General features: G+C 42.8%; 1 protein-coding gene across 2 annotated transcripts in view; it reads left to right on the top strand.

Annotated features, from left to right (window-relative positions):
- The window catches only part of CPLX2 (complexin 2), a 125,351-nt gene that overhangs the window by 1,865 nt on the left and 98,220 nt on the right, over positions 1 to 25,266 (top strand). Inside the window, exon 2 of one of the 2 annotated variants that reach the window (XM_083424151.1) lies at positions 11,983 to 12,076. The exons of the other annotated variant lie outside the window; for it this stretch is intronic. The gene's annotated coding sequence lies outside the window, so the exon portion shown is untranslated. The remainder of the gene's footprint in view (positions 1 to 11,982; positions 12,077 to 25,266) is intronic. 2 annotated transcript variants of the gene reach the window in all.

Below are 25,266 nucleotides of genomic sequence, written 5' to 3'. Positions count from 1 at the left end.
ACCTACCTGAATCTGGTGTACCTTAAGAGGCACACAGGGCCTGAGCAAAACCACAACCTCAAAAACGTCCCTGGATGTCTCAGATCTCAATAGTGGAATAACAACTTGTGTGTGTGTGTGTTTTGTTATATATTTTAAATGTTTTATTTTGAAGCTGTATCTTGGTGTTTTTTGTTATGTGTATGACCTGCTTTATTTATTTATTTTTCTTATGTACATTGTTTTGAGAGATATATTATTATGTTACTAAAAATGTGGGATTTTGTTGTTATTATTAGCAGTAGCAGTTGCATTGAATATGGAATCTGTATTTTTAAAATATGTATAGTAGGATTTTTTGTGTGTGTTTTTTTGAGAAATGCAAATTGCTTTGATCTCTTGAAATTGCAAGATTGCAGTTTGGAGTTTGTACCAACATCATCTTTTGACCATACCCGTGTCAAACCATTATTTACAATGGTGTATTTATAAATCAAAGATTAAAATCCTGTTCTTTCTTTGATCAGTGACAATAATATGTCATCCAGAGTAATATGGATTACTTTCCCCTTAACCATTCTTACACCTTTGTTAAGGGAAACAGAAGAACAGCAGCAATTTTCTCTTTTGCCAAAAAAACCGGTTTGGAAGTATGGGGTGGTTGGTTCCATCTGTACAGTGATTGCAATAGTTCTCTCTTTGTTTACCCATAACAAATTAAGATGGTTTACACAAATCTACTTCATAAAATGCACTAAAAGGTAGGGGGGATGTCTTCTTTTCCCTGACACTTGAACAAAGGCACATTTAGCCAGGTCAGCTGTGGCACTGCTGAGCACTGGGTATCAGATTTGACCTTATGGCAAAGGTCTGAACACTTTTTCATTTTCAGAGTGTGACAAAGTGCTTACTCGTGGTAGCTGTTGAGGTAGTGGTAACGTAGTATTGTTTAATTGTGGTTTTCATCATGTGACTACGTCGTGTTAATGCATTCAGCATTTTGTATATAGGATTGGAGGGAGGGGGAAAATCCTATTGTAAGTAGGGGTACAAGAGTGCTAGAATTCTTCTAAGTAGTCTGGATCACTCTATTCTCTGCTATTGTTCAGAAGGATAAAAGCCACCCATCTTGACCTGGCTTTCTTTATTTGCTTTTTCCAACACTGTGGGCAACACCTGCTTATCCAATGGGATGAGAAGAGAACAAGAGAGGGAGGGGGAAGGAAGGGAAAGCCGAGGTTGATGAAGTGAGTAGGGCAAGCACATATTTATGTGGAACAAAAATATTTGGACAGCTGGTAATTTTTGGAGTCTTGCCTTATTGTGTCATTTATCCCAAACCATGTTCCTAAGCTGGCCGTGAACCAGATATACAGACATGTGGCAAAAATCTGTGGATATTTTATGGAGCGCATAAATTATGGTGACAACATGTTGATGCTTTCAGCACAAAACATGATAACTGAATGCACCTGTGGCAGTGAACAAGATGATAAGAGTAGTGAGTTGTCTGTTGTACAGATTATGTGGAGAGCAACCTATTTCAAATACATAAAAGTGTATATGCTCTGTATTAGTGATCTTCAAACTATGTACCTTCAGTTTATCATTTCATCCTCAATGACTTGACTGCCAAGGATTTGCTGTAAGATGCTTCTACTTTGATTTAGACCAAGATTTAATGTACACAGTCAGTTCTCACAGAGCACCAGCCAAATGCAGTGAACCTCATTTTTGTCCTCTCAGGACTACAACACTTAACACATCTAGTATTCTTCTCTGGCCGTGAGAACTGCAGCTTAAGGTTGGTAGCAGAGTCATGTTGCAATTTAGGGAAGCTTTTCCATCTTTACTGATCTTCTCAACTATGATAGGGTTCAATGTTTAATCAATTAATCTGTTAAGATTAATGGATAGAAAACAATTTAAATTAACTAAAACAGTGTCCTCCAATAAACCAGGCAGCATATTTTTAAAATAAAAAAGTTGTTACGGATACAACCAAAGCTTATTAAAACTACAGGTGGCAAGTAACGTCTTGAAGGAGGCATTCCTTTCTTTCACACAGGAGACAATGTTTCTCCTAAAAAGGCTACCTGCTAGAACACATGTATACATCATTAAAACAAAGTATGTGTCTTGTTTCAGAGCTATTGTTTTACCTACTTTCAAATTTATGGGCTAAGATTTCTTTAATCACGTGCCAGCCCCACTTGCTGAGCTTCCAAAGAACCCCAGCTTTTCCTGGAACAAAGTTTTAAAAGCCAGTGTTCCATAGTGAATAACAAAAACCAGCCATGGTTTGTAAGATGACTCAAAGCTTCAAATCTTATTCCCCAAGCACACAAAAATTCTGCCAGAAGTCACTGTCCACTAATCCTTTGGGTGTTAGAACAGGGCAGGGCACCTTGTAACCCTCCAGATGTTATTGGATGCCAGCTCCCATCAGCCCCAACCAGCATGGCCAGTTATGGTCCAACAGCATCTGGGGGCTACAGGTTCCTCATCCCTGTGTTAGAAAACTTGCATCATCACCCTTGTACCATTTCTGGGATACTGGTAGCACCATTATTTCCTGTTCAGAAGAATCCAGAAGCATCACAAAAGAGAAAACTCTACATATAAAGAAGGAGCTTTGAAACTTCTTTGAATGCAGCTGGGGGTTTGTTTCTTCCAACTGCTGTGTGCACCAGCATTAGTATTGAAATAATCACAGCTAGACATAGCTATTAACACCTTGGAGAGGTAGATGAGAAATTGAGTTCACACCTTAACCCTTCCTAGTGTTTTATTTGGAGCAGTTTGTACTCGAGATAGCTAAACAGGCCCAACAGGATTTTCATAGATTTTTTTTTTTTTTTTTTACATGAGAAAAGGAGATAAGTCATATTGGCAGATCATTATTTTGTTGGTTGCGTTACAGTAGCACCTAGAATCCCCTGTGAGATGAGCAGTGAACACACATAGTAAGAAAGAGCCGCATATCTTGCCCTGGACAGTCCTGAGAGCAGAATATAAGCAAGGCCAAGATCATTGTTTGGAGAGACACAGCCAGATCAGTGATAGGGGGAAAAAATCCAGATTTCTTGGTTCTCCTATCATTACTTTCTGCACTCACTAGCTCGTATGTTGTTTGCTTGTTTTAAAAAATATTGAACCATATACAATAAAATCTTCGGACACAATCCAACAGAAAATAAGCATTTTTACGTAGAGTTGTCTCCGTGAGAAATAAATATGTGTGTGCTTACCTTCCTCCGTTGCCTTCAGTGTTACTTGGGGTTTCCTGGGAGCAAGTCTTGCTGAACTCAATAAGACATGCTTCTGAGTCAATGTGTATAAAATGTCACTGTTAACTGCTTCCGATTGGTTGGCTCTGTTGTGGGCAGAAGGTAGATTGGGATCTACTCTGGAATATTCAAGCTTTGTTTGTGGAAGAAGGGTTTTCCCACACTGCTGCTACCTTTTAGTGCAGTGATGGCCAAACTTGGCCCTCTAGCTGTTTTGGGACTACAATTCCCATCATCCCTGACCACTGGTCCTGTTAGCTAGGGATGATGGGAGTTGTAGTCCCAAAACAGCTGGAGGGCCAATTTTGGCCATCACTGTTGTAGTGTAAGTGAAGTTGTTTGTGGAGAAGCAGATAAGCATCTTTATCCTGTTTCTCCCTTGAGCTGTCTGTCTACAGGTTTGTGAACCCTCCCTGCATTGCCCTTTCAGAAAAGATGGCTTGTTTGGGGGTGAAAAATGAACTTGCAGGAGGAAACCCTGTTAAACCTTATCATACATAGCACCAGACTAATGTGGTTGCAGAGAAGATCCAGCTTCCTTCTGGCAAGGGTGATTTATATAAACACCAGTTTTATACTTCGAGAGGTTTAGGTTGTGAAACACAGTAATCGAATACATAAAATAGGAAGGATCTGGTTCCAGATTAGTCCCACAATTTCACTTTCTTTAGGCTTGGAGCTGATTCACACATGCATATGTTGCTGACTTGAGAACTGCAAGATATATGACGTTATGAGTTGCCAGGTGTGAATGAGGCTTCACATATCAAACTCCACAGATACCTCCATCCAGCACAGTGGTTTTCAGGGGAGCCAGTTCAAACATTCAACTGTGAGCTATTTCCATGCATGTGCAGGGTCTTCTACATGCTCACAACCTGGCCAGAATCAGGTAGACATTCCAATTTTATGAACTGGTGACTCTACATGGGGATCCAGGCATGCATACATTGTAACTAGTGCAATTGCAGCAATTATTCTTTTTTCCTTAGAAGATTCTGTGTTTGACCAGCAGATTTAAATCCCACAATGGATTGTGAAGTTTAGTTGGATTTGGAGTCCCTGCCTGTTTGTGTTTCCATGTCGTTAGTTTGCTGAATCCAGTGCTTGGCATCTGGATAAAATAGCCTCCAAGAATTGTCTTTCAAGGTCAAAACAATGTACAGGTAGCCAAAATAGTTTCTGACAGTGGCTAAAACTAGGTGCATGAGGGGAAACGTACAAGGCACTGGAGTCGTTATTGAATGATCCATTTTCTGTCATTTACTCACAGCTTCTGCCAAGGAGAGGAACATCTTGATAATGAGATTGTATTCCCTGACCAACTTGGCTTGACGCCATTACTGGATTGACTCTCTCTATTAAAAAAAAAAAATCTAATACACTGTTAAAGCCAGTTTTATTCTTTACTTCCACAACATTCCTAGCAAATAATTCCACAGATTAAACTATGTGGAAAACTATGATCCTAAAAGATGTAGCAATAAAAAAGATAGCATAGGTACCTTCAATTCCATAAGGCTGTAGAATCATAAGGCTGAATAACATGTTAAAGTCTGCTCAACTGAGGCAGGGTGTGATACACATAAATCTTGTCCTTTGGGAACCCATTGTTTTGTTGTTGATGTTTGTAATCTGATGGAGGTGACTGTGGTTTGTGAAAGGTTATGCCAGAATAATTAGTGTCTAGGGTCCCACTAAAGTCTCTTTTTTGTATACAATTAACTGATATATAACTAACTAACATGGGTGGCACTGTGATCTAAACCACAGAGCCTAGGGCTTGCCAATCAGAAGGTCAGTGGTTCGAATCCCCGCAACGGGGTGAGCTCCTGTTGTTCAGTCCCAGCTCCTGCCCACCTAACAGTTCAAAAGCATGTCAAAGTGCAAGTAGATAAATAGGTACTGCTCCGGCGGGAAGGTAAACGGTGTTTCTGTGCGCTGCTCTAGTTCACCAGAAGCGGCTTCGTCATGCTGGCCACATGACCCAGAAGCTGTCTGCAGACAAATGCCGGCTCCCTCGGCCTATAGAGAGAGATGAGCGCCGCAATCCCAGAGTCATCTGTGACTGGACCTAACAGTCAGGGGTCCCTTTACCTTTTTAAGTGATAGTTATAGGACTTGCACCAGAGATCAGCTGTTTTGTAACTTCAGTCTGTATGAAATTATTCTCATTTGCTGTATCACCCAGCAAACATCATAACTGAACAGGTATTTGAACCTGAGCCTTCTGTGTCTAAACCTACTAACCCACTCTGACTTCCCCGCTGCCTTCCTAACCATCATCATAATCCCATAGACAGGCAATTGGCACATTCTAGGCAGAGTCCATCAGTGGGACCAGAAGAGCACACAGGAATTCAGGCAAGAAACAGGACCTTGGAGAGCTCCAAGAGGCACATGATATAGTTCATGCTGAATACAAACCACCAAGTTCGGCAAAGATCTGGAGCTCACTGAAGGCTGATAAATATGGGCACCCAGTTCAGGTGGTGAACTCTCCAGGATCTCAGGCATGGATCTTTCAGTGATCCTTTTAACTGGAGGTGCCAAGGATTGCTCCTGGGAGCTTCCATGAGCAAAGCATGTTGGCCTACTCCTCCATGAAAACATGGGCTGTGTTTCCCACTGAGGGTTCATAAAACAGGTGCTTGGTCAAGACTATAATTTTCAGAGCATTTGTATTATAATGTCCAAATAATTCATATATATATATATATATATATATGGTTTTGGTGTCCTCGGGTGTCTTCCCGTGTAAAAGTTGGGGTGTCTAGGCGACGTTTCGACGAGGTCTCACTCGTCATCTTCAGGCTGGTGCTTTCGGCTTCTTGTTACTGGAACAGAGCAGGATCTCAGTGTTTGAGTTCCTATAAATACTGTTGAGGAGGTGTGGTGTATAGCCTCCAATGTTCTGGGCAGAGAGGAGGTTCCCAGGCTAGTGTGCCTTTTCTTCTTTTGTTCCTTAATTACTTGAGGGATATCTTGAGTGATTTCTTGAGTGATTTCCTGAATCCCACTTAGGTGGGTCATTAGGTGTGGATTAGTTGCTAAAGCCTTCGTGTCTTGAACTCTTGAACTTTGTGAAGAGTTTTTCTGAGAAGATGGCTGTACTGCACTTGGTTGTGCTCTGGCTTGGCTTCGTGTATAGGGGCGAGCTGTGGTTTTGTGGCCTGTGCCAGCCAGATCTGTGTAGGGATTGCAGGGGAGTGCAGCATCCGGAGGTGCCACCCTGGTTTGGCTACTGGATGGTGTCTGTAGTTTATCTGTGGAGAGGGTCTGGGTTTGGGTCTGGTGTGGTTGATTGGTGATGGCGTTCTGTGTGCCTCTGGATCTGGTGTCAGATTTTGTGGGGAGGGCTAATTTCCAGATGTCTGGCAAGCGGGATGTGTCGTCACGCTTGTTCATGTTGTGAGGGTGTTTCTCTATCTCGATGGCTTCCATGATTATTCTCTTGTGGTGATGTTCCATGTTAAAGAGCAATTTGGAATCTGCAAAATTAATTTCGTGTCCTGTTTCTTTCATGTGTTGGAAAAGAGAGGAAGTTTTTTCTTCTTTTTTGACGGCATTCTTGTGTTCTGCGATACGTGCATTTATTCGTCTGTTTGTTTGTCCAATGTACGTGGCTGGGCAGACTTTGCAGGGTATTTCATAGACCCCTTGGTTTTCCAACTGAATTTTATCCTTGGGGTTTCTGAGGATATTGGCTATTTTTTGGTTGGTGCAAAAGGCTGTTTTGATATTGTGTTTATGGAGGATTTTGCTAATTTTATCTGTAGTGCCCTTGATATAAGGAAGGAGGGCTATGCCATTGTTTTCTTCTGTGTCTTGGTTTTTGGGGGGTGTTTCTTTTTGGATTAGCTTCGTAACCCTGTTTTGCTGGTATCCATTGGCAATTAACACATTTGAGAGATTCTGTAACTCAGTTGTCAAGTGGTCTTCGTCAGCCAGGCGTTTGGTTCTGGAGATGAGAGTCTTGGCTACGGAGTTTATTTGTGCAGGGTGGTGGTGTGATTGTGCATGTAAGTAGCGGTTGGTGTGTGTTTTTTTCCGGTAGATAGTGTGTCCTAGGGAGCCATCAGGTTTTTTGTAGATTAGGACGTCAAGGAAGGGAAGTTGGTTGTTGGCTTCTATTTCCATAGTGAATTGTATTTTGGGGTGTAGGCTGTTGAGATGTGTGAGGAAGCTATCCAGTTTTTCCTTACCGTGTGGCCAAATTACAAAGGTGTCGTCAACATATCTGAGCCAAAGTTTGGGTTTGTGTTCTGACTTGTCTAAAGCATTGGTTTCAAAGTGTTCCATGTACAGGTTAGCGATGACCGGTGAGAGGGGTGATCCCATAGGTGCTCCTTCTATCTGTTTGTATCTTTGTCCATTGTGGATGAAGTACGTGTTGGTTAGGCAGTGGTTGGTCAGGTCCAAGATGTATTCGGGGGGATTGTATTTGTTTTGAATGGCTGTCAAGGCTTCATTAATGGGCACTTGTGTGAAGAGAGATACAACATCGAAGCTCACAAGTAGGTCATTGGGTTGTAGGTTTTGCTTCTTTATTGTTTCTATGAACTGGAAGGAGTTTGGAACGTGTGAAGAGATGGATTCTGCATAGGGCTGAAGTTGCTTGGCGAGAAATTTAGCGAGATTTTGTAGAGGTGAGCCTATGGAGCTGACTATTGGTCTGAGTGGTGTTCCTTCTTTGTGTATCTTGGGGAGGCCGTAGAGTTTGGGGCATCTGGATGATTTTTCTCTGGGGATGATTCTTAGCTGGATTTCTTCACTGATAGGAGAGGCTTTTATTTTGGATTTGGTGGTTTTTTCCAGATAGGTGGTGGGATCTGTTTTTATAGGTTGGTAGGTAGGGTCTTGGAGTAGATTTGATAGTTTTGCTTGGTAGTCCGATGTGTTCATCACAACAGTGGCATTACCTTTGTCTGCTGGGAGAATGATTATGTTGTTGTCTTTTCTCAGGTTGGTGAGTGCTTTCTGTTCTTCTTTGTGTAAATTGCTTCTGGGTGGTTTGCTGGAGCAGAGGATGTTGGTGACTTCAAGTCTGATTTTATTGGCTTCATCTGGATTGATTTTGGTTAGGCTAGCTTCGACTCCGCATATGATGTTTTCCGTGGGGATGCGTCTCGGGGCGACTGCAAAGTTGAAACCTTTGGAGAGTACTTTGGTTTCAGTTGAGGTGAGGATCCTGTCTGATATGTTATGTACTGTTTGTTTCATGGGTTGTTGTGGAGGGTGGCTGGGCTTCTGGCGTTTCTCTAGTTTGTGGAGTTTGTTGGTGTGTGTGTCTGTCTTGTGTGAGGTCTCCGTTTCAGCTCTCCAGACGGCTAGTTGTTTGCATTTACAATAACAATAAAGCAAGCAAAACCTACAACCCAATGACCTACTTGTGAGCTTCGATGTTGTATCTCTCTTCACACAAGTGCCCATTAATGAAGCCTTGACAGCCATTCAAAACAAATACAATCCCCCCGAATACATCTTGGACCTGACCAACCACTGCCTAACCAACACGTACTTCATCCACAATGGACAAAGATACAAACAGATAGAAGGAGCACCTATGGGATCACCCCTCTCACCGGTCATCGCTAACCTGTACATGGAACACTTTGAAACCAATGCTTTAGACAAGTCAGAACACAAACCCAAACTTTGGCTCAGATATGTTGACGACACCTTTGTAATTTGGCCACACGGTAAGGAAAAACTGGATAGCTTCCTCACACATCTCAACAGCCTACACCCCAAAATACAATTCACTATGGAAATAGAAGCCAACAACCAACTTCCCTTCCTTGACGTCCTAATCTACAAAAAACCTGATGGCTCCCTAGGACACACTATCTACCGGAAAAAAACACACACCAACCGCTACTTACATGCACAATCACACCACCACCCTGCACAAATAAACTCCGTAGCCAAGACTCTCATCTCCAGAACCAAACGCCTGGCTGACGAAGACCACTTGACAACTGAGTTACAGAATCTCTCAAATGTGTTAATTGCCAATGGATACCAGCAAAACAGGGTTACGAAGCTAATCCAAAAAGAAACACCCCCCAAAAACCAAGACACAGAAGAAAACAATGGCATAGCCCTCCTTCCTTATATCAAGGGCACTACAGATAAAATTAGCAAAATCCTCCATAAACACAATATCAAAACAGCCTTTTGCACCAACCAAAAAATAGCCAATATCCTCAGAAACCCCAAGGATAAAATTCAGTTGGAAAACCAAGGGGTCTATGAAATACCCTGCAAAGTCTGCCCAGCCACGTACATTGGACAAACAAACAGACGAATAAATGCACGTATCGCAGAACACAAGAATGCCGTCAAAAAAGAAGAAAAAACTTCCTCTCTTTTCCAACACATGAAAGAAACAGGACACGAAATTAATTTTGCAGATTCCAAATTGCTCTTTAACATGGAACATCACCACAAGAGAATAATCATGGAAGCCATCGAGATAGAGAAACACCCTCACAACATGAACAAGCGTGACGACACATCCCGCTTGCCAGACATCTGGAAATTAGCCCTCCCCACAAAATCTGACACCAGATCCAGAGGCACACAGAACGCCATCACCAATCAACCACACCAGACCCAAACCCAGACCCTCTCCACAGATAAACTACAGACACCATCCAGTAGCCAAACCAGGGTGGCACCTCCGGATGCTGCACTCCCCTGCAATCCCTACACAGATCTGGCTGGCACAGGCCACAAAACCACAGCTCGCCCCTATACACGAAGCCAAGCCAGAGCACAACCAAGTGCAGTACAGCCATCTTCTCAGAAAAACTCTTCACAAAGTTCAAGAGTTCAAGACACGAAGGCTTTAGCAACTAATCCACACCTAATGACCCACCTAAGTGGGATTCAGGAAATCACTCAAGAAATCACTCAAGATATCCCTCAAGTAATTAAGGAACAAAAGAAGAAAAGGCACACTAGCCTGGGAACCTCCTCTCTGCCCAGAACATTGGAGGCTATACACCACACCTCCTCAACAGTATTTATAGGAACTCAAACACTGAGATCCTGCTCTGTTCCAGTAACAAGAAGCCGAAAGCACCAGCCTGAAGATGACGAGTGAGACCTCGTCGAAACGTCGCCTAGACACCCCAACTTTTACACGGGAAGACACCCGAGGACACCAAAACCTGCATTCCTGTACCCGTGAAAATCTACGAAAGCAAATATATATATATATATATATTATTATTATTATTATGTCCAAATCAGATGAGAGAGAGCTCTTCTCAAAGCTCCTAAGTTTGTAGCTAAAATAAATTAGAGAAAGTTAATACATTCATGCAAAGGAATAGACTTCCATGTCTAAACCTACTGGTCAAGAGACACAAGAGCCTCACATTCATACACATTCACAGGGTTCTACCAGCTTCATCAGTGCTGATTTCTTTTTGGCTAATGGGACCAATTCTGGTCATCCTCTGTCCCTTTTTCTTCCCTGATTTGTGTGCTGTCAGTGCAGATAACACTGATAATCAATTTGGAGGTGGGGGAGATCCTTGCCAGCAACATTATGGGAACAGTCCAGTGTACAGCATTTGTCATATTTGAGAACTTAGCAGGACTCTCAGCAGAGATGGAATCTTGCCAGCCAGAGTGTTTGTGGGAAAGGAATGAAACCAATGTGATGTAGCCACTGCTGCCATGAAATACTGGGACAGCCCAGTGTTCACACTGAAGGCAGAATCAATACACATCTGAAAATTCTGAAGATTAAAAAAGGGAAATGTGTTTTAAAAAACTGATATCTAAAACAAATGTGGAAATGACCATGGAAACTAATCTGGAATCAACTTAGTTTATCTTTCCCTTAGCACGTAGCACACCCATCTCTGTGACAGATCTGTCAGAGTGGCTAGGACAGGAGTCTAGGGATGATCTACGTGACAGAAGGAAAGTGGAATGAAGCCCATTTGTAATGGAGGTTGAGTAACTCTTAGGGGGAAAGCATGGAAACCAGAAATAAAAGGCAGAGACAAACACTGGATTGTTATGGGGGGTGGGACAGAGAGAGATGTTTCGAGACAATAAGCTACACATGTTTGGAATTCCTGGATTTTTTTTTTCCTTTTAAAACAGGATGGGAGTAGTCTGTATTGGATCAGAGCAGTTGTGCCTTTCTTCCTGGAGGACAAAGAAGCAGCTGATGGGGTGGGGAGCATGTAAACCAGGAAAACAACATGAGGGGAAAGGTCCAAATATCACACACACACACACACACACCCCTTTCAAGCAACACTGCTCCAGTCAAATTGAAGTTCACCACGACTGCTTTAAAGTCATAACAAATATGTCAGGAGATTAATCATGGATCTCTCACGTGATGTCTCATTTGGTGCTGAATAGATGGCTGAACCAGAGATTCTGGAGAGGGAACCGCATTTGGAAAATAATGAGATGGTGTCCTAAGGGAGTCATTGCTAAGCAGAAGTGCATGTGATGTGCTTTCTAGTCTTCTGTTGTGGCTGTTGCCTCTTATAATGGAAGTTCCGGCTCATCGTGTAAGTTATAGACTGTTGCTGCTGCTATAGTATAGGTGATGGTTCTGCTAGCTAAGGTCCACTGAGCTAGGCCAGGAGTGGCACTAAAAGGCACTAAAAGGAAGAGCAGGAGTGCAAGTCCAAGCTCTCCTTATCTTGTCCTCTTCATCCACATTCCTTTCTAGGGTCTGTGCTGCCTTTGACATGCACTGCCTGACTGAGAAGCCCTGGTTTTAGTTACCTGGAGGAGCACCTGCCTGTAGATCAACAGCAAGGTAGGTGCATTTCTCTTCTGCTTCCAAGTTGCTGCTTATATTTTTATTTGTTGTATGAATCACCTTTTGCATACATCTCAATGTGATTTACAAATATACAGTAAAAACTCAAAACAGTTTTTTTTAAAGAGTGCAAAAACAACTAAAGAAATGTGTTTAAATTGATACAAAATGGCCATGTTGGATCCCCTGCAATTATGGTTTTTGGTATGGGAGTGAGAGCATTTTCACGGGCTGACTCCATTATAATGTTTCAGTGATTGTCCTTTTTTTCACTTTGTAACTTAACTTGTTTTCAAATTGTTGCCTTGATACTGTTCTACTGAATGTTAGCACCATTCAATGACGATGTCAACCCAGTGTATGGCAGTTGTGGAAAAGATTTCATGTTAGGGGATCATTAGGAACAGGACTGAAAATGCAACTGCCGATATCATGCTACTGTTATACAAATATGTCCTTGTAAAAATATCAAAACGTAGAGAAATTAGAGACGGTAGAAAGTAGTAGAAAGTAGAGACGGTGCCTTTCATCAGTTATGCACTTTCTTAGGATAGTGTGTCTAAGTTGGTTGGTTTTCTTCAAAACCTGATAATGGTGCTTTTTGTGCTGATTTCTAGATAGCTACAGGGAAAATCACTGTCTTGAGTTTGGGGTCTCCTGAGTGCTTCCTTTGTCTGGCAGGGGAAGAGGAAACTTAAGTGACACCTAGCATTCTTCTCAAGCTCCTTTTACCCAACTCCTCCACACAGTGCATTGCATTTCCTTTGCCATAAATATTTATGGGCTGGAGTCACCGTACATGTGCATTTATATATGATATTAAGGATGTGGATAAAGACCAGCTGTGCAAGGATAGGCCAAAGGGACCTATGGTGCCCGTGATAGCATTGAGGCCAAATGCATTACAGATCTTTAGCGGAGAATGGAATTTGGACCCATTTGCAGGAACTGGGAAGAGAGAACACAGATGTATAGTGAGAAAACGGCTCAAATCTTTGAAAAGAAACTCCCCTTCAGACTGAGGCCTTCAGGTAGTTCAGAAACAAACTACTGGTGCAGCAAACTACTCAGCTGGGAAGGGTGGTTGTATGGGTGTTTAATAATGCATGACATGGAGACTTAGGGCTTTGTTCACTCTGTACAAATTATAAATAATAATAATAATATAGTAAGAATAAGAATAGTCTCTTTAGGGTAGCTAGAACTAGCGAGCAGCATTCCATTCTGTTTCCTTGGGATTATTCACAAGTCACTGGGCATCTAGTGATGTGTCTGACTAAAACTGCTTTCAGTTTTAAGTAGTTTCCAAGGATGCCAGTTGTCAGAGATGCTGGGAAATGTAGTCCAGTAACACCTAGAGGGCCACATACTCCACATCCCTGCTCAATGCTCTCACTTAAGTAGTTGTCTTATTCCAGGCCCATGAGGAATTTGCCCATGGAGTCCAATATTTGTTTCAATGTGCCACACATCCCTATGGTAACGCACACTATGATTCAAGAACCTGCTTTTACAGCTGTGGTGCCAGTTCTCTAGAATTCTCTTCCATTAGAAATCAAACAAGACCCAACCCTGTTATCCTTTCAACATCCACTGAAAGCTTTTCTCCCAAGCCCAATTTGTCTACTTCGTTTCTTTGGTTTTAATTATTGCACATTTGTTTCTTCAGCTTTAATACTGTTATATGGTTCGTGTTATGCATCATTTATTTTAGCTTCTATGTACTTTTTATACTGATTTATTGTTTAGTTGTGTTATAGTTCTTTTTTTCTATTTTATTGTCAAGTGGAGTTGGGTTGTAGAGGAATAAAATAAACAGCAGCAACTCTCCAGAGCCTTTGGCAGGGGACTTTCTCAGCACAGGCTGCTTCACGTCCTTTTAACTGGAGATGCATTTTTGCATGGCATACTTTTCTCAGATTTATTTATTTACTTACTTACTTATAATAAGAGTTATATGCCCCTCTGCACTTAGCATACTAAAGTGGCACAAAGCATGTGATGTGAATATTTGTTCCTTCAAAAACTGTATGCAAGACTTAATTGCCATGGCATAGCACATGGGCCCACTTAAGCCCATTGATTTCAGTGGATTTTAGCATGCCTAGTTTTGTCTGTGCTGGATTGCTTTAATTCATTCTTCCTAGTGATAGAGTAGTGAAACCTTAAGATATTTGCCATTATTGGAAGGTTTCTGCTCAATTGGTTGTCTTAAGTTTGACTATGAAACCAACTAAGGTTGCAGTTTTGAACCTGCTTAATACAAACTAATCTTAATACAGTGGTACCTCGGAAGTCGAATGGAAACTGTTCCAGAAGTCTGTTCAACTTCCGAAACATTTGGAAACCAAGGCACGGCTTCTGATTGGCTGCAGGAAGCTGTGGAAGCCGTGTCGGATGTTCAGGTCCCAAAGAACATTTGCAAACCAGAACACTCACTTCTGGGTTTGTGGCGTTCAGCAGCCAAAACATTCGAGTCGCAAGGCATTCATCAACCAAGGTACAACTGTAGTTACTTCTGAGTAAATCTGCACTGAGTACAAGTTTGCACTGTGAGTAACCGGTTAAAATACTAGATGCACATCTACTAAAGGTAGAATGTTATTTTGACTAAGTTACACAGCCAGATAACGTATTATTTGCAATATGATTGTAAGCATATGGCCTTTGTGGATGGAAAAGTCCTTATAGACAAGGGAACTCTGAGAACACAGGAAGAGCCTGCTGGATCAGGCCTATGGCCCATCCAGCACAGCAGCCTGTTCACACAGTAGCCACTCTGATACCTGTGGGAAACCTGCAAGCAGGATTCAGGCAAAGAAGGGTACTCTCCCCTCTTGTGGTTTCTAGAAACTGGTCCTCAGAAGCACCACTGCCTCTAACCATGAAGGCAGAGCAGAGCTATCACAGCTGGTAGCTGTTGATAGCCCCCACCCCCATGAATTTAATCTAACTCTATATATCAATCAGATTATTTATGGCAGAGCCACTCACATACACATAGACCACCTTTCTTTCAGAAGACAGCTCCAAATTCAATTCCACATTAAAAAAAAAAAAAAAACCTGACTGAAACAACTCATTTTATTGTATTGATCCTAAGACGTTTGTCAGAGCTGGAGATAATACATGCATCTCATAATGCACATTCTGTTATTGTGGTATCTCTATATGCCCCAAGTGCATTGTTGCTCCTGCACAATACTCCCGCAAGGCCCTCGTAATACAATATGGTAGGATGTACAATGTACAGTTCTGCTACTTTACATCCCTGTACAGCCTTAAAAGGCAGAGATATTTATTTATTGTTGACAGCAAAATTGTTTAAGCTTTCTGAAGTGGAGAGAAAGAAAAGGGAAAAGAACTCTGAGTCACTTCTGATGAGATAACGGTGACAACTGAAGCAAGACACCACCACAACCCCTGCTCAGTGCAACTTGCCATTTTTCTTTGCACAGAAGAGATGGGATCTTGCATTAGTTTACAACTTCGACATTACATTACACACACTAAGCAATGTGTGTCCGTGTGCATATGCACCGCACGTTGTGCAGTGGCTCTTAGAGCACAGTCCTCAGACATCAGTTGCACTGTATTTTATGAGGCCTACGCATAGGTAAGTTTGCATAGAATTGCAGTCTCAAGCTGCAAGCTTATTCACACTCAGTGGGAGTCAGCTCCACGGAACTCTTTAGGTCTTAAAGGTAAAGGGACCCCTGACCATTAGGTCCAGTCGCAGGCAACTCTGGGATTGTGGCGCTCATCTCACTTTACTGGCCGAGGGAGCCAGCGTACAGCTTCCGGGTCATGTGGCCAGCATGACTAAGCCACTTCTGGCAAACCAGAGCAGCACACAGAAACGCCGTTTACCTTCCCGCCTATTAATCTACTTGCACTTTGACGTGCTTTCAAACTGCTAGGTTGGCAGGAGCAGAGACCAAGCAACGGGAGCTCACACTATCGTGGGGATTCTAACTGCCGACCTTCTGATCGGCAAGCCCTAGGCTCTGTGGTTTAGCGCCACCAGTGTCCCACTCTTTAGGTCTTAGGATTGTGCTTTAAATTGCTAAAGTAATAAGGAAGTGCTTCTTCTCACCTCACATAGCCAAAAGATATGGTAGCCATCAATAGCTTGAGGACAGCTTTAAAGTGACAGTAGGCAGATTGGGGGGGGGGGGCTAAAGCTTTCCATAGCTATTTTTTATTATTTCAAATGTATAGCTTTCCCTTCCTCCAGCTCACAATAATAAAATTACATTTTTAAACAACAACAAAGCTCTTAACATGTTGCAGACAGCAGTTTAAACCAGAGTGTGAAAACTTTGTAAAAGCCCCAAACCCTGGAAAAATAAAATTTTGCTACATTTCCTGAATGCCACTGACTGCCTGGTTTCCCTTGAAAGGGAGGCCCATATCTCAGGTACTGCCACTGAGATGGCATTCTGGTATTTTGAGGTATACCGTCTCTTATGTTAGAGGTAATATACAGTCATCATGGTTACTATTTCTGGCCTGAAATTGGAAACCTGGGATGGGGGGGGACTTGTCTCAAGTCGTTCTTCATGATACCTTCTACTGATAGGGACCACGAGCAAGACCTTCACCCTCAGATACCTCTGCTGTGCTTATCTTATTTGTTGAGTTTCTTTCTGAGTGGTGGCACTTTGTCTCAGCCCATCTCTGCTCTACTGCACTGCTTCTAACTAAAGAGGAACCAAATTTCCATCATGTCCCCAATGCCTAAGTATAGTTTCTCTGGTTCGAACAAGCCTGTGATCTTTTGGAGAGTCACTGGGTGATGAGGATCCCATTGCTGACCATCAGTATCTTAAAAAAGAAGAAAGATTAGACGTACACTCACCTGCTGGAGCTGTAATACAAGAAAACACATAACTGTCAGATACTTTTTTAAAAAATAGAGGATCAAAAGTATGGTCATAACGAGGATAGTTGTGGAGCTTCTCACTAGTCAAGTTGAAAGCCATATTCATTAGGGGGCTGTGACAGTTTCACAACCACATGTTGTATGGCAGCTCTAAGGGAAATGGATGTACGCTATCTGTGTGAAGAAGAAACTCATTTTTCCCAGTGACAAAATATTGTTTTGAGTTCTGGGGAAACATATTTGCTCCACAATAAAAAAGCATAGCCTCAAGGGAAGACAAGCGGACAGTATTCTACAAATGAGAAACAACCGTTGTTATTTATTTATGTAATGAATGTGCATGGCAGCCCTTGACAGAGCAACAGAAGCGCAATTGACAGATCTCTGCCCTGAGGAGCTTACATTGTAAATTTAGAAGCATGGGTGAGAGAGATGGATATGTACAAATACATCTCCATGTATTTTAGGAATCATTTCAATTGGACACTGGCAAAGTAGCTGCTGATTTATTTGCCTAAAATGATAAGGAGCTTGATCACACTGAGAGACCTATAGAGTGCTAAGGGTTTCTTAGAATGAAATTTCTGTTCTTGAGGGGGGGGGGAGTGCCTATTGGCAGAAGATTGCTTAGTTAGCATTGTTCAGACCTTCAGAGGAATGCTGAAGTGAAAACCCAAGTAGGAGTGGTTGGTTGAAGAGAGAGCATGCATGTAGTGCAGGCAAGAGAATGGGAATGGGGAAGCCTCTGATCCTCTAGATGTGTTGAACTACAACTCCCATCAGTGCAGCCATTACAATCAATAGAAAGGAATTACAGGAGTTGCAGTCCAACAACACTGGAAGGACCAAAGTTTTCCCAACTTAGTGCAGAAAACTGACACCCTCCTTTTTTTTCATTCTTTGCCTGTGAGCAGCTTTTGGAGAAGTCAAAGAAATTTAAATTACTACAGCACCTTAAGGCCATCTTAGGATGCTTCCAAATAACCTGTTTATTGAGCATTCATTCTGATTTGTTTGTGTGAAGGTTTGGTGACAGTTGCAGCAACCAAGTATTATTACCACACTTTCCATTGCATTTCCCATAATTTTCCTTATCACAAAAAGTCAGTTTTGGGGGAGAAGGTTTGTTGTGCAAGACCTCACCATCAGCTGTAATTGCGCAACCTGAATTTGTCAATATTTGATTGAACCCTACCTGAGAAAAGAAGCAGCCTGGAAGTGCTCCTACTATTAGAAGAGGGACTCATTTGTTTTTAATCTACTGAATAGATTTACCCCATCTTTATTTCCTCAAATACGAAAATCCCAGGCTGTTGCTGCATGGGGGGGGGGGTGGATTCTTCACCTACTCAGCACCTGTCAGTTGTGTACCAACACAAAATTCACCAAGTTTAAAAATTAAAGAACAGAAACAAATGACTGTGCTTTGCTGGTTTAATATTTAAACATGAAGGCAGTGAGCTTGATTCTGATCTCAGTTGCCTTTGGCACCACCAGCAGCAGCCTTTTGTAAGTGGCACCAGGATCCAACCCCATCCCTAATGTGCCACGCCTGCACAGCTTGCCCTGAGGTTATACTGCAAAAACAGCCCAATACAATTCCTCTTCTGCTGTGTTTCCCAACAGCCTCCTTCACTAGCTGGGCCATGCCATCGAGGTCTTTAAAAGCACCATTTCACTAAGTGATCTTCCAGAGGTTATTGTTGCTTTACACCACTTCTTTTTCTTCTTCCTGTTTTTTTTTTAAGCAAACTAGAGAATTAGAACAGCAAGATTGAAACCTTTTAGAACTGAAGCCATTATAATGTTCCCACCACATGAGCAATTCATCAGAGAACCAACTTAGCAACGGAGGCTGTAGATTTCCTACCAGTGGAAGTTTTTAATAATAGATCACAGACATTTTTTAAACACACACACACATTGGATATAATTAATCCCATCTTAATGTTCAAGGGGGCTGCCCACTGAGTGACCTTGTAGGATCCTTGCCATCTTATTTATATGTATATTTATGAGTTTTCTGCACATTTAGTAAAGCAGTTTAAAAAAAGAAATAAGGACATGGGAAGCTACTATATACAAGTAAGACTTTTTATCCATTTGGCTCAGCATCGTCTACTCTGCATGGCAGGTGCTGTCCAGCATCTCAGGTAGAGAAGGGCTTTTCCATTACCTGTCCCTGCAGACACCAAGGTTGAACCCGTCACCCAGTTCTGCCATTGGGCAGTGATTCCTCCCTAAAGCTCTGCTTATTTGAGCATTAAGAAGGGGAATATGGGAGGAAAGGTTTGCACCCAAACATTTTTTGAGGTTCATTTGTTCCAATCTGGAAATTATTTGCAGGCATGGAAAGTACAGTGTGAACATGGGCTCCCCGGCCCTGCCAGGGTTCCACCATTCTTAGTTTCATAAGAGTTGGGAAGGAACTCCAAAGGTCATCCAGTCCAACCCCTGCCAGTGCGCAAAGCCCACTGCTGTAGCACCATCCAGCCTCTCCTTAACAGCTTCCAATGGGGAGCCATCCTATCTAGTCACTTCAGATCAGTGCACACAAGGGATTGTGATCAAGATGCATGGGTTTTTAAGAGTATGAGGAAACACTGCCATCCTTAGGCTGCAATCCTATGCACACTTACTAGGGAATATGTCATGAAACACAGTAGGACTGACTACTGAGCACACATGCATTGGTTCAGGATGCCGCTGAACTGCATGAGGTTTTCAGTTTCTGGCAAACCCCATGGTTTTGACAGTTGCCTACTACCCACATAACTGGACAGAACGGATGATAACTGGGAAGGTTTGCCCAAAGAAAGTAGGGTAGCACACAGCACAGGATCTTCACAGGTATCAACGTATGTAGTGCAGATCTTCCTGTGAGTGTAGGTTTGTGGCTTTGCAGCATTGTTCACATATAATGTCTTCTATTTGGCTGCTTTAGACAGATTGTTACATTTCATTCTCTTGTTTTGTATTCCGTGGTTTAGGATTATATGCATTTACATTTAATCTAGGATCAAAACAAGTTAAGGTGCTTGCAGATTCACCCATGCACCATAAAGCACAGGCACTGAAAATGAAGGTGTTTGCCTTGATTTCCGCATCTTGTAAGCAGCAAGCACATTCTGCTGTCTCAAATAATGTGCTCTCTTTTTTTACTCTTTGCATATTTTGCCCAGTAATTCAAATAGTGCAGTAGGCAGCCTCATACAAGGCATGCAGCTGTTGTTTTACCTCTCAGGGATTTGGGGAGGTGGGCGACTAAAGCTGCGACAGAGGGCTCAGCCCCACTTCCGCTTGACCTGCTGCTTCCCCCCAGGGAAACCCACTCTTTGCTGCTGAATTGGAACAAACATCAATCAAGTTTTCCATGGACTGACATTTGCTCCAATTCCGTACTAGTGAGTGGGATTTCCTGGGGAAAGTGGCAAGGCAAATGGAAAAACTCTCAGACCCATGCTTTGTAGGCATAGGACTGCACAAGTGTGGATGAACCCAGAGTACCGTACAACAACCCCGAGGTGCGGGTCATCCTGCTTTGTGAACTCGGGAACCCTGTGGTTATGTGGAAGAGTTGCCGATGCAGTTTTGATGCAGTCCGAAACAGTCCAAGTGCAGGCAACTTTGCTGCAAAAGGTGTGATTAAAAAAGAACCCTCCCAGCCACTTCAGATGAAATTAGATGAACACCCACAGACAGTTTTCCATTGTAAGAGATATTGGGGTCACTGATTTTGTGTGTGTGACATGTCTTGGAAGCTGAAGAGACCCCCCCAACATATAATACATTTACTGCTGCTCAGACCTTTTGACTGATCCTCTCTCCCTAGTTACTTCTGCACATAAACTTGCCCTTCAGAAAGAGGCCATTCTGATCCCATCCTTCCTGCTTTCTAGCCCAGTCCAGCGTTTAAATGCCAGTAGTAGCAGCTGGAAGAAGGTGTTTGCCCAAGAAAAATGGCCCATGTGCCTCACAGCTGCCACAGAGCTTCCAAAGCATCCAGGGACAGGCAGCTATGACTAATGGGCTCCACAGGCATCTGACAGGAACGGTGCCTTCTCCAAACATACCTCAGGCCAGGCTCAAGCTGTGATGTCACTCCAGAAAATCTCTATTAGAGTCAATTATGTTGCTGCCGCTGCTTCCCTTACTCTGCTTCTCTCAGTGTGCCTCTGATGAATCACCTGCTAAGACTGAAACATAGCTGCTGGAAGAATCTTGATCAATGCTCTAATCTGGAATCAAGCTAGCACTTTTGCCAAGCCTTCCAGTCTTGAGTGCGTGGCCTCTGTCCACCTGCTTTCTTGGCAACTGGTGAACATCCTCTTTCCCCAGCTTCCCTTTCCTGAGCAAGAATCAGACAAAACAATGTCAAGATTCTGTCAAAAGCAACAGTTTACAAACCAGTGGCTGGATGTGAATGGCACTTTGGGAATAAGTGCATCAATATTTGGATCCTGGCGTTGAAAGCCAGCTCAGGATGCTGCCATCTGCTGCTGCTCTTTTCCAAAAAAGAAAAAAGGGAGTGCTTTGTCCATGCCACACGGGCCTGTTAACAATTTACCAGACAGTGAATTACTCTTATTCTTAAGAATATTCTGTGCCTTCAGTCACATCCACACTAAAAGCTTCCCCCAAAGAATCTTGGGAAGTGTAGTTTGTTAAGAATGCTGGGAATTGTAGCTCTGTGGTGGGTAAACTGCAATTCCCAGGATTCTTTGCGAGAAGCTGTGTGGTATAAGTATGTGCTTTAAATGTATCATGTGGATGTGGCTGCAAGGGTGGGAATCCAGTGTAGCGCTAAGGCATCATTCCATCAGTGCAAGGATTTCTGCTTGCATAAGGAGATGTTCTCCCCCTCTCCTACCCCTGCAAGCCCCATAAATCTGCCCTAGGGGTCCCCCCAATCCTCTGGAGCAAAAGTAGGGAGGATACAGGTGGGAGGGGGGGATTCATATTGTTCAAGTGGAAATCCTTGCGCTCATTTGTAGAATACACACCCCCAAGTCAAGAAGTTGCAGCCAGCTTTGCATTCTGAGACCCAATTCACACCTTATCCCAAAGAAGTGAAAGAGAAAGTATAAGTGACTTAAAGGTAAAGGGACCCCTAACCGTTAGGTCCAGTTGCGGACAACTCTGGGGTTGTGGCGCTCAATCTCGCTTTACTGGCCAAGGGATCTGGTGTATAGCTTCTGGGTCATGTGGCCAGCATGACTAAGCTGCTTTTGGTGAACCAGAGCAGCACATGGAAACACCGTTTACCTTCCTGCCGAAGCAGTACCTATTTATCTACTTGCACTTTGATGTGCTTTCGAACTGCTAGGTTGGCAGAGCTGGGACTGAGCGACGGGAGCTCACCCCATCGTGGGGATTCAAACCGCCGACCTTCTGATCGGCAAGCCCTAGGCTCTCTGGTTTAACCCACAGCGCCACCCGCATCCCCGTAAGTGACTTAGGCACCCTCTATACACTCTTCTGAGTCTCTTGTGACTCGTGCATATTCCCCCTGATTAAACATTTTGCCGCTGACAAACCAGTCATAATGAAACTTTCCCTCCACTGTCTCCCAACTCTGATGCTTGTTCTACCTTGCCCCATCACTCTACCCTATCATTATTTCTTTTATGGTAAGTTTAGAGACTTTTGCTTTTAGTGGGCCCTTGTCTGCAGCATTTTTTGATGCCTGGATTGCCAAGACACTAAGAAGGGCTTCAAAGGGTCCTTGCTTCGGCTCATAACATCTTGTACAGATCCCATTTTGCCTTGGACACATCCCAGATCCCTCTGAGACACCATTTCATCTTGGGATTCAGGAGTCTTTCAAATCCTGACACACACACACACACGTCTTTTTCTTTTTTTAGACAACCATAGCATGAAATGCACTGCCACAACCTGCAGTGGCAACTTCGTTCTCAAGACTAGCCACTTAAGAGTAGTGGTGTTAAGAAGCTGAAAGGGTACTTTGCTAGGAATACAGTAAACTGCTTATTAACCTGTGCTTGTGGAGCTACACTCTTCCTGCCTAAGATTCTCCTTTCATGGATTTTGTAGAATGGATTGTTTTGCTCTGGGCAGTGCACACTTTAGCAGCTGTCTGTGCTGAACTAGGTATGTTTGCCTGAGCAAACAGGAGCACTGTGAGCAGGTGGTTAAACATTTCTTTGCCACTTTGTAGAATACATTGTTCTATCTTTGACCAGTTTTACCACATAAACAGACACTATCCATTTCTTTCATTATATATTTTTAAAAGCCTACTTAAAATCAGTTTAAGCAAGAAAATAAGTCCATGAGCAATCAAAGCCCTAGGGTCCAATTGTGCCCATCCGCTAGTGAAACAGACTCATGTAATGGGACTTAGTCCTGCTTTCCTTTCCCCTGCAGCCTCCCACACACACCCCAAATGACTTTAGAAGTTTGGCAGGTCCTCTGGAGCAGATTTGGGAGGCAAACAGGCTGCAGGAGAGAAGAGGAAGGGAAAATCTGCTTGCACAATCCTGGAGTTCACCCAAGCCATGCTGCATTATGCTACCAAAATGCATGAGATCTGTTTGTTTGTCCCAAGCATGTTGTGCTTTTTTGTGTATTTGCTGCATTTTGAAAACTGCAGTGTTTAAAAGAAATTTGCGAAGTTGAGCCCACCTAGTAGATGAAATGCAGATACTTTTCAAAACAAAAGAAAGTACTTTGCATGCAATATGTAATTAGTCCTTGGACTTCATTGCCCTGGAGGCCAGTTCCCAGAGGAATGATCCCATCAAGAGTTGCTTATTTATTGCTTTATATACAGTGGTGCCTCGCAAGACGAAATTAATTCGTTCTGCGAGTTTTTTTGTCTTGTGAATTTTTCGTCTTGCAAAGCACGGTTTCCCATAGGAAATGCATTGACGGTTTCCCATAGGAATGCATTGACGGTTTTAAGAAAAAGGCGCAAGACGTTTTCGTCTTGCGAAGCAAGCCCATAGGGAAATTCATCTTGCGAAGCAACTCAAAAAACAAAAAACTCTTTCGTCTTGCGAGGCATTTGTCTTGCGAGGTACCACTGTACAGCAACTGTTGCTAATCACCACTAGAAGCACTGATCTCGTTCTACCATAGTAGCTCTTACATTTTGCTGATGTCTGTCTTCCTCATACTGTATGTCAATGGGATGTGGGTGAGGAAATTCAGTGACATGACATTCCTGTCTTGTCCAAAATAGGAAGGGCATATTGATGCCTAGTGACTGATGGGCAAAAGGCTTGCACACACTTTATGTTTCTCTTTCAGAGAAATAACTTTACCATATTGTTGAATATATATGTTATTCTAGAGCAAGGATAGCCAGTTTCTGGTTTATTCATTTTTAAGGGTTGTTCTCCAAACAGAGGATGAGGGCCCAGATGTGCACCTTCTCCAGCTCATGGCAAGTTGTATTTTGTAGTAAAGTTGATGCCACCTGATAATAGATTCATGGAACAGATGCGTTCAAGAATACTATTAAATGCCCATAAATATATATACATATAGCATACATATTTCATAGTCTGTTTCCTTCAACCTTCAAACAATATTCTTTCCCTTCTGTGTAAAAGTATGGGCTCACTTTTCACCATACTGTGATTAAAATTTGGTGGAGCTGTCCCAGTCCAGATTGTTGTTGTTGTTGTTGTTGTTGTTGTTGTTGTTTTATTTATACCCCACCCAACTTGCTGGGTTTCCCCAGCCACTCTGGGCGGCTCAAAGCATATATTAGAACATACTAAAACATCAAACATTAAAAACTTCCTGATACAGGGCTGCCTTCAGATGTCTTCTAAAATTCAGATTGTTCCTTGACATCTAATGGGAGGGTGTTCCACAGGGAGGGCGCTACTGCCGAGAAGGCCCTCTGCCTGATTCCCTATAACCTCACTTCTCACAGTGAGGGAACCAGCAGAAGACCCTCAGGGAGGACCCTCAGTGTCCGGACTGAACAATGGGGGAGGAGACGCTCCATCAGGTATACTGGGCTGAGGCTTTAAAAGTCAGCACCAACACTGAATTGTGCTCGGAAACATCCTGGGAGGCAGGCTGGAATGAGCGCACAGGCTTCTAGTTGGCCGTCTCTGTTGAAAAGTAGGCTGAGATGCTTGTGTTCCAAAATACGTTTTCAGACACAATTCTGAGCACAGCCTATGTCAGAATCTTAGCATAGCATTTTTAGCAGAGATTTAGAGGGAGGGATTCTTGCTTCTGTAACCTCTGCTCCAAAATAACATTGAATTTTGTCATCAATTACATATGATGGGCCCATACTACCCACTCTTTTCTGTAAAACA

The sequence above is a fragment of the Podarcis tiliguerta genome (assembly GCF_965153285.1).
Source record: "Podarcis tiliguerta genome assembly, chromosome: 2".
NCBI classification, from domain to species: Eukaryota; Metazoa; Chordata; class Lepidosauria; order Squamata; family Lacertidae; genus Podarcis; species Podarcis tiliguerta.
Note: the sequence above shows the minus strand (reverse complement) of the source record. Positions and strands in the feature narration are given on the sequence as shown.